The sequence below is a fragment of the Apteryx mantelli genome, chromosome 5, assembly GCF_036417845.1.
Source record: "Apteryx mantelli isolate bAptMan1 chromosome 5, bAptMan1.hap1, whole genome shotgun sequence".
In the NCBI taxonomy this organism is placed as follows: domain Eukaryota; kingdom Metazoa; phylum Chordata; class Aves; order Apterygiformes; family Apterygidae; genus Apteryx; species Apteryx mantelli.
This window is the reverse complement of record NC_089982.1, coordinates 76,091,358-76,099,155: the sequence shown is the minus strand read 5'-3', so window position 1 is coordinate 76,099,155 and position 7,798 is coordinate 76,091,358.

Genomic DNA, 7,798 nt, shown 5'->3' with positions numbered 1-7,798 from the left:
AATTACATACTATGAAGAGTCATTAGATCTATTCAAAAAAACCTGTGACTCTGTCAAAATACCTCCAGATGGGACAAGCAGCTCTGTCTAGCCAGCAGCACTGTGTTGTGATTTAAACCATGATGAAACCCCTTGTGAGTGGGAGCTATACACTTAGTTTAGCCTATGTACTTAATTTTCAGGATGTTTGCAGTCCCAATGAAATTAACTTTTCAAGGTCTGAGCTTGTCTTCATTTTTATTTAATGATTATCAGCTGGCTTCTTTAAGTACTTGACATGATTTACAGTATCAGGACTTATTTCAATAAAATATTTCAGAAAGCTTTCTCTAAAAAGAGTTTAATAAAATAACTAAAATTTGTTACATTGACATACAGATATGCAGTTGAAAGATTAACATGCAGACCCTTCAGAAGTGTAAACTGGCATGAAAACATTGATATTAATGTGTACATTATTTTTAAGGTGGTCTATTATGTTTTTAGCAATCTTCCCTAGTTAGGTTGAATTGGCTCTTTTTTTCACTGGTGTAACAGTACTGTTTTCAGTGGATTTATCCCAGGGAAGGGAAACAGTCCACCTATTCTGAAATGCTAACTTTAGTAACAATTTAAAATGTACATTTTGTGGTAATAAGCATGAATTGGTTGTCTTGAAATGTGGACAAATGTTAAGTATTAAAGCACTTTCAGATACAGGGAAATGAGTATGTTATGATTTATGTTTCCTTCATTCCTATCACCTTAAATAAGAAAAATGTTATTTCTCAATTGCCAAATAGCTGTGTCTGGTATTTGTTAGATTATGATTAACAATAACCATTGACAGCTAGCACCTCAGGGCAAGCCAGCTCTTCTCTTATTAGATAACTGATAATTCAGACAAGATTTAATCAAACAATAAAACTACACAACATTTACCTTAGCTACTACACAAGCCTTCACAGATTCACGTTTGTTTGCGTAGAGGGACAGCCAAACTTGGGAAACATGTCAGCTGGTCCCCCAAAACAGGTGCAAGCCTAGTTTTAATGGGCATCTATACTGTGGCTGGCAATACCTTCATAAACTGCCTCTTTGCCTGGATTTTCGTCTGCCAAGAGTGGGAATAATTTGTGCAAATGGAAGGGATGAGTGAAGCGCCGTGCCTAGGGCTGCGGTCCTGAGCAGAGTCTCTTTCCAAGCCTTGCAGAATGGCTCCTGCAACCCCAACTCGGAGCAGGAAGCCAGGGAAAGTGCGTAACTTCGCTCTGTTACTCTTCACTTCATCCTTTGTTCTTCTGGCTGACACCTGCAATATATTAATCAGTCAGAATCTGACCTGCAACATGATGTGCAAGAAAACAACTTACATTCTACTGAGTGACCATAACATCTCACTACACTAAACGTGCTCATTAGAAACAGGCAAATCCATTAAATTAATATAAAGTAAGAACAGTTCCAAATACTTAAAACTAGAATTGTAGCCAAAATTCCCTCAAAATTGGAAATGATTAAGCTATATTCTGTATTTAGTATGCACAAACAGATGTGCAAATGCGAACACGTTCTTTATACACAAGCAAATATATACATAGTTTGGAAGCACAGTCTGTCTTCCCTGTTTCAAAGGGCTAGGAAGTATCTCTATCACAGGGAAAGCTGTTCTGTGACGTTTCTGGTCCTATGTGAGCCCTGACCTGAGAAATGAGTAACTTTTACGTGTTGGCTCCACTCTTCCCTCTTCCTCCTTTTACCAGAGGAAATAAAACAAATGTAGAAGCTTCTGTTGTGTTCTAAAAGAAGGTTATACAGTACTCCAGAAAGAGTTGCAGCAGAAATAGGACCACTATCAATGAGCTAGAGGAACCAGTCCTTGAATTAGTCCTAGCAGCAGTTGCTGAAGGACCCAAATGGCTACGAAAGGAACATGTGCCCTGGGCAAATATGCCACCGACCACAGTCACAATGATGCAAGGCAGTAAATTTTACCCCAATTTCATGAACTCTAATTGTAGATACATTTCTGCTGTATTTACTCCAAATTCCAGAGCGCTTCTAGTGGCTCTTTCACTGAATTCCCTCTTCATCATAGCCAAATCCTTCTGTAGTAGGAGGAAAGTGTAGTAGCACAGAAAAGATCTCATCCAAAGCCTGGAAAAAGCATCTAAGAGAGTCAAAGAAAAGATATGGACTTTAATGGTTAGTAACAGGTAATAGCAGTATTAACCTACAGAAGTGTGACAAGACTTGAATTTAAATATAGAGTCATCCCTCATAAACTGCTTTCATACTCATTTAAAGGAATTCAACATTTCTGAACAGTTCCTGAAGAAAATATTGTGAACCTATTGGAGTCCTAGAGCTTGCTGTACCCAAGTTGAAGTGTTATAGAAATATATTTCTGTGGACGCATGTAAATGTAAGTTCAAATAGTGTAAATATAATTCTGGTCTCCAAAATAAGTGGAAGACAGGTTTGAGAATCAGAGCCGTATGGTAGTAAATCATCTGAATATACGAAAGCATTAATGACATGCCAGTCGAAAAATCCCCAAATAGCTCTAGAGTATTCTCCCATAGTGTGAGGAGGCTTGGGCATGGTTATAACTAGGCAAAGGGGCAACGAGCCCCGCTTATGTGCTGCAGTCAAAAGTGGGACGTCCCACCGGAAGTTGTGTGCCAAACTGGAAGGGGAATACATGCATTAACTCTCCCATCTAAGGGAAAAGCCACCAAATTTTAAGATTGCAAGTGTTAGAAAAGCTCAAGAACTCCCAGACCTCTTTCCACATCAGTGACAAGAGGACTTGCCTGCCGTTGGGCAGCAGAGAGCTTTTGCAGACTTTCTTCATTGTGTGACTGGGATCAGTTCTGAGTGATCTTTCTGTGGCTAAGTACTCAACCACCAGTTCTGTCAGTAAAATAGCAGGGGGAATTTTAAGGGGATGATTAAAAAAAAAGTATTTCTAATTAGAAGCAAGATCAGTCTTAACCATTTTTACAAAGAAAAAGAAAACTCAGCAGCTATGGCCTTATTAGAAATGTGGGTTAAATTTATATTTTGTTTTTCAGAAAAGAGCTATATGCTGTTGAAGGGCTGAGAAAAAAAATGGGCAAGAGGGCTAAACGGGTAGCTGTCGACTGTAGTAAGATGAGGACAGAATTTCCTCTGACATATAAACAGCCCAGCCAAAGTCTGGGATGAAGTGAGCTGGGGCCATGCAAAGTATTCACGGCGCATGCCAGAATTGCACAATCTCATAACTGTAATCATTGCTTTCACCCTTTTCATTAACTGCAATATTTCTTGTGCCAAGTCCGTAGATAAATTACACATTCTCTGGGAAGCAAATGTGTTGTCTTTATAGTCCACAAGGTGCCTAGCACACTTTTGGGAAGCATAATAATTGTCGTATAAGTCTATACATTGCTATAGTAATCAAACCATAATATTCATTTCCAAAAGCAGCCTTTCTAACAAAAGTCAGTGACACTACAACCTTCCCCTTCTGCTTCCCTTTCCCTCTCTCCTCTCTCCTCTCTTCTGCTCTCCTCTGCTCTCCCAATTCGTGTTTTATTTTTTTATGCAAAAAAGGAAAGAAAACAATGCCAGATGTATCAAACTGCTGGATTTACACTCTGCTTAGCAACACAAGCAGTCTTGCTGACAACAACCCCAGTGAAAGGAAACATTTCACAATAAAGTCATTAGCCACAATGTGGTCTGAAGCTCCATATGCATGTCCCTAAAAGTTGACTTTTTCTGTGCCTACCTGATTTTATATGAAAATCCATGACATATCAGTGCAGCTGGGTGCACATGTACTATTTCTGTTTGTGCATGTATATTGGGAAGAATATGCCGAAATCTGATGTATGCAAAATCACTCATGAACACATTGGAGAGTATGTGGAGCTCATTTGCATTTCTTTTTTTAACGCTGGAGAAAAGTATCTTTTCTGTCAAAAAAATGGACAGCTACATGTGAAAAATATATAATTTTTGGTTTATCTCAAAATATTTTAGTGAATAAAAATACTCCTTCCCAATTATCTTTATGTATCCAGCAGAAGAAATGTTCCTCAAAATGTCTTCCATATGATCCATTTCATCTAATCTTATTCTGAATATCCTATTAATCTGAATTATATCTATTGAGATCTTTAAGGGTCTGATTACATTAGAGAAATGTGTAGCTGTCTAATGTTACATCACTGAGCTGATGATACCAAATGATGTTCCATGTCAATAAGTAGCTGTGAATTACAAACATACTTACAGCCAATTATTTAATTCACAGAGTATGTATTTATGGCTATGTAGTTAACATAGATATACTCTGAAGGTGTCATTTATTTAAACATTCTGACTCTTGATTTGACTTTTGTCTTTCAGAATATTTCTTTGACTGAATCAGCGAAGGCTGTAATATATGATTTTAGGGAAATAAGACAGAAAAAGAGCACTAAGCCATCAAATCAGGTGGTTGAAAATCAGAGGCAGGAGTACAATAGATGCCTGGTTTAGGAGGCTAAACACGCTTTCTGGCTTCCAAACAAACTTGAGATCTGCAGTAAAAGACCAAAAGCCATAGCAATATGGTGATTCAGGAAGAGAGTGAAAGACATCAAGGATAGCATCTGTGTCGTGGGACCTGGCCATAGCGAGAAGCTTTGCTAGTTTGGAAGTGTACAGCTATCAGGAGAATCACCTGCAGAATAGGCTCTCCTCGGCATGATTAAAGCAGGGTGACTGGCTCTACAGGCAGTGGTTTTGTTAGAAAAAAAATCTCAGGGAGACTGTATTTCATTTTTTCCCAATCAGCCTAAGAAAAGATAGCCTAAAATAAGACCAGACTACAGAAATCCTTCTCTAAGATTTTTTTGGAAGATAAGAAGAGACGAAACTAATTTTAAGTCTTTCAAAACTGATTGCAAACATGAATCCATTTTAGGAATGAGATAGTTTTAATGGAATAAGCATTTTTGCTATATTTAGGATTTACGACAGTTTTCTGAACAGAGCTGCCAAGTAGGAATAAAATTTTACTTGGCAAATTTAAGCTATGTTATGTTTCAAAACATATGGTGCAGAAATTTGGGAAACTCATTTCATGATGTTTGAATTCTCCCCTTAACTTCCCTCTATCATTATACAAGCTTAGATGTGCATGGTATATTTTACCTCAAATCAGTTCTTTTTCACAAACTCATCCTCCCAACAGTCTGCTCTTTTTTTCTCAGACCTGCCACCACATTTTTGTCTCCTTCTGCTTCTATAAAGAATTTTTAAACAGTAAAAGTTACCATAAATCTTTCTCTCTCTCTGTGCGTCTTTTCTCTTTCATTTGGCTTCTTCCCCTACCTTTCTCTCTGCATTATTTTCTTTTTCTCCAGCCTGCTGCAATTTGCCATTATCCATCCTTTTCTGATTCCCACCTTAGATTCCAAGAATCTAATTCTTCCAGCTGCCTGATTGTTAGAAAACTGACAGAATAAATGCCATCACTTGCTTTAAGAAGCCAGGTTGAATATCAAAGTGGGATTACTCCAAACTCTAATATAGTTATGTTTTTTCTTCATTAGGTTGAAATCCATTCCTCTGGAAAAAGCCTCCTTCCCCTCTCCATGTACTCTCATTTCGTTCCTTTAAATTCAGTGGTGCATGGAGCTACCATTAGCATTCTGGAAAACAGGGAATATTTTCTTCATGGGGAAGAAATTCACTCCAGAGGTGTCTTAATATTACATCCTTCAATACCCTGGAGATGGCTACTAACTGTTTATGTTTATGGATTCATCAATTTACACCACTGCCACTGTTAAAATTAGCCTGTACTGCCATGCTTTTAACAGACATATAGCCGATATTTATGTTTTACATTGTAATCCACTATAATTTTATTCTCTCACACTCTATAGATATCCATTTTACAAGGCTCAGAAAATCCCAACTGCTAGAAATCTGCTTGTTGCTTTCTTGTGTTAGAGATTAGCTTCATTTTGCCAAATCAATAGTGTATCACTTAATGCCTCTTTATTTTCTTCTGTCATCTGTGAAATTATGTATAACATATGGGACATCGTAGGTAATACATATTGGAAATATACCCTATAAATCTGAATCACTTCTTCAGGTTTTCTCATATTCACAGCATATGAAAAAACTGCAGTTAACATTATGTTATCCTTTTTCTGCCCAATAAATGTTAGCTGTGGTCCTGGTATTAACTGTACAGAGTTTTTTAAATAAGTAAGAATTCATTGTCATTGTCTTTTATTTAATTCAGTAGAAGTTTGGCAACCACTAGACTTCATTGGCAGTGGTATCCTGGGGTGACTTGTAGCCTTCAAAGCTGGTCCTTTTTGACCTCCAGCTACCAGTGCCTAGTGATGAAGGATGTCCAGGGAAAATTAAGTTATGGTTTGGGTGTAGCCATTTACAATCCAGATATCTTCAATTGCCAGATGGCTTGTTGGGAAGATGTTTTCAAAAATAGTGCTGCTGCTAAAGCATCTTTCATTTTTGTTATAATTTCTTGGAAATAATGCTGTGGCTTTATGTTTTTTTCTCAAGTACTTAAATCTGTTTCTGTTCCCTTAGAAATTAGCTCAAATGTCAACATCTTCTGGCCTCCCGCAAATTAGAGGTTCTTTTTCCCATTCATTTTGCCAGATATTGCGTCCTGATCCAGTAACATATCGCTGTGTTCCTCCTGCCGTTTGTCATGCACCTGGTTTGTTTTTTGAGCTTACTCTCTTTTTCTGTGTACTTTCTTTCATAACTACAGCAAAACAAGTAGAGAGGGAGATTAAAAGGCTTAAAAGCAATAGGGAAAAGGAATGACTTCCAAAGTTTCAAGGTTATATTTTGAGATCAAAAATGAAAAAAAAACCCAACTTGTATCATACCAAAAACTGTATGGAGAAGGGAGATATAAGTAACCTTTTCAGTCATTTTTAAAGGACAAAATCTGTATATTCATGAAATCCTTATATCATATTGCATTTAGCTGCAAAGCTTCCAATCATTTCAGTAAAATCAGGCTTTCACTATATATTCTTGTCCTTCTGCTTATCATAATGAAAGCATTTATTCATTATTAAATAGTGAAAGCACAAGACTAAAGAAACTAAACTCTACGTTATGGTTCTGCAGAGAAAAACAACCAGAGCTGTTTGAGCAGACTGGCCTTTATATTACATTGCAAGAACCATGAAGTCAAGTATCCATTAAAAACACGTGTGCATGTGTGCGTGTGTTTGCAGCGAGCCACATCCAAACACGGCGCCTCAGCTGACGCTGCAGAAGGCTGGGGGGACTTTCTGTATTTAAAGTTGCAGCTCCCAGAAAACAAATCTTTACGGGTACAAGTTGCACATCTAAGGTTCCTTGGTGTTGCATGGGAACATACCAGAGTGTAAATATCAGTCCTTTATGTTTCTGATGAAGCATGTTCTATTTATTTAATTATTTTATTTCCCTTTTTCTTAGCAAAATCCCCAGCTTTTTAAGTTTTTTCTGACTAAAAGCAAGGGTGCTTTTACATAGCCAATGGTTATTAGGGAACTAATTAACTGGTTACAATTCCCGATCCTTAAGTGTTCTCACATTTTAGACAATCACTCTGGGTCTAATTTGTCCACTTTGCAAATCACTTTCCCAACTTTCTCTGATGAAGTCAATAGGTTGTAAGACCACCATGATTGCCTCTGCCAAGAGATCAGCATTCAGACAGCGTTGGATGTTTCAGCCGCGATAGCCTGGAGTAATTATTAGTTCTAATTGTTGAATGGTTGAACGCTTTGAAGGA